The sequence below is a fragment of the Penaeus vannamei genome, chromosome 8, assembly GCF_042767895.1.
Source record: "Penaeus vannamei isolate JL-2024 chromosome 8, ASM4276789v1, whole genome shotgun sequence".
In the NCBI taxonomy this organism is placed as follows: domain Eukaryota; kingdom Metazoa; phylum Arthropoda; class Malacostraca; order Decapoda; family Penaeidae; genus Penaeus; species Penaeus vannamei.
Genome location: NC_091556.1, coordinates 46,315,952 through 46,318,451, shown reverse-complemented (window position 1 = coordinate 46,318,451; position 2,500 = coordinate 46,315,952). Strand labels below are relative to the sequence as shown.

The 2,500-nt window shown below is 59.5% G+C and overlaps 1 protein-coding gene across 2 annotated transcripts in view; it reads right to left on the bottom strand.

The window, feature by feature from the left end:
* Positions 1-2,500, bottom strand: part of LOC113824616 (serine/threonine-protein kinase WNK1) — a 160,021-nt gene that overhangs the window by 129,959 nt on the left and 27,562 nt on the right. The window contains exon 1 of one of the 2 annotated variants that reach the window (XM_070124794.1): positions 406-1,439. The exons of the other annotated variant lie outside the window; for it this stretch is intronic. The gene's annotated coding sequence lies outside the window, so the exon portion shown is untranslated. Of the gene's footprint in view, positions 1-405; positions 1,440-2,500 lie in introns of those variants that run through there. 2 annotated transcript variants of the gene reach the window in all.

The window sequence follows — 2,500 nt, the reverse complement described above, 5'->3', positions numbered from 1 at the left end:
TGTGTGTGTGTGTGTGTGTGTGTGTGTGTGTGTGTGTGTGTGTGTGTGTGTGTGTGTGTGTGTGTGTGTGTGTGTGTGTGTGTGTACACATATATATACGCACATATATGCACATACATATATACATATTTACATATACGCGCATTCGCGCACGCGTGTGTGTGCTGTTGCAGACACGTGCTTATGCATGTGCACTAGTAAAAATAGAAGCATGAGTACGCGGATGAGTACCTATGTAACCCTGCGTTAACGAAAGAATGCACGCGCGCATACAAGGATGCCTAATGATGCGCGTGTCCTTTGAACATTTGGACCGCCTGGCCGCCGCCCAGCGCCAGGGCCTCGACCGCGACGGAGGGGCAGCAGCCAGGAGGCGAGGACCTCGAGGGAACACAAAAGGCTTACCGGTTCTTGCGTCTCTCTCGGGCCCTTCGGCCTCGGTGCCGCGATCAGCTGGCTCGCCTTCCTCGTCGTTCCTCCTGCGGTAAGTCGTCCTCCCTCGGGGAGGCGTCGTGCTCGGCGCTACGACTTCCTCCTCCTCCTCCTCTCGCTTCAACTCACAACCTCTTCCTCAACTCAGAAACCCAAAGCACACTGCCGTGGAGTGGCAAGGCACACCAAGTGGTCGCACGCACTTCAGGGTCACACACACGACTGCATCCCTGCACCTCCGGACACTTCCTTCTGCGGGACCGTTATGATGCACATCAAGAGTGAATTCGCAACTGCCCCTCAGAGCTTTCGATGAAGCTGCGGCGCACGCATCGCTGCGGCCTTGGAGGAAGCTCTTAGCACAATACAAATAATACGCCGCGGCCTTCCGACCCGGCCGCTCGCACGCCTTTTGGCGAGCTTGAGCTCTCCCTCAGAAGCCCTCGGCTTTCCTTCACAGCCGCATGCGACGTCCGCGATGACGACGCCAAAACGCACACACGTAAGTAGACGAAGATCAAGGTCGTTCACATTGTCCGCTCGCTGCCACAGGGAAATGTCCCATACGCCACTACGCCGCACGGTTGAAAATAGCTTCTCTCGACGAAGGTTGACGCCCTGGGGTAAATCGGGAGGCTGTTTTAGGCCGGCCAGTCAGCTGGTGCAAGGAAACGTGGACCAGAGCCTCTCGACATACACACACACACGCACCGTCGGGCTGAGCCCTTGCGTTCACCTTCACGTGCAAATGAGCGAGGAGCGCCCTCCGAGCACGCCAGCCGAGCGCTGTCCGGGGCCCGCACAGCCTCCCCGTCCCCGGCGAGCATGCCCAGGACCCGGCGGCAGCGGGGTCACCTGCAGCCTCAGGTGCCAGCCAGTGGCTCTGAACCGCACCCTGCTGCTGCGAGAGCGCCTTGCGAGTGGTGGGGGCTGTGAGTGCGAGTCGGAGCGTGGTACCTCCGTGGCGGCGGCGGGACGACTGCTGGAGGGACCACGTCGCGGCACCAGCGGCCACCAACCTACCGCCGCCGCCGCGACCCCGCTACAGTGGACCCGCTTCCCTATAGCAAACACCCCACGCCTATTCCGTAGGACGATGGGCGCCATGCGAGCACGAACCATCTGTCGGCCGGATTGCAAGGCGCGGAGAAACGGATCGCAACGGGGGGAGGGGGTGCGTTTGCTTACGTCACGATGCGCGAACACCTGCCCCTCACTTAAACCCCTGTATCCGTCGTGCATACCTCAACATGTGCGTATTCACACCACCACGGTGTCTGGATGCACACCTTGTTTTCCCTGCACTTCAGCACTTGTCCTGGAGTCCCTCATATCGTGAAGCTTCAAGAGAATCGCTTAGAATATGAAGAACAAACGGTCAGTGTTGAAAAGGCTAACAAGCAGCACGTGCAAAGCGAAAAAAAAAGTTTCCGCAGATTCATTCAAGCCCAAAAGTCGATCGATCCCGAGGCCGTGGAATTCACGGCGACACATTTCCCGGGGCCGCGTGGCTGGACGTGGTCATCAGGACCTTTTCATCCCGGGACGCGCGGCGACTGTCAACGAGGCGGCGGCCGCCCGACGTCACTTCGGAAACGAAGACTTTTTGCGGTGGAACCGACATGTCGCATGTCAGGACGGGCAGCGAACACAACATCGCATGTGGCGACGCTGATCCCTGCGCCCAGAAGGCAACTGCGTGTGTAAACTACTCATTATGCAGATACACCTATCTGCAGGTTGCCATCATAGACGACCGCAGGGCTGGTCACTCGGCAGTACACATGCTTTCATCCGGGCGCTGCGGGCCCGCGGGCAGATGGCAACCTCACCCAACTGCCCCGCCGTGACCGAGGGCCCTGTGCAACTGCCCGCGAGACTTTGTGTCCCGTGAATGCCGCCACTCAAGGAGCTCGTGTGCGGGATCTATGCAGCGCGGCCACGTGTGCGAGGCGGCCACTTGCGAATCAAGGCACCTCCTGAGGGATATTAGCATGCCGTCTCCTTCAGCATCAAACCGACGCAGCCTGGGTGTTCCGAGAGAGCGCCTGATGCCCGCCACGGCGTG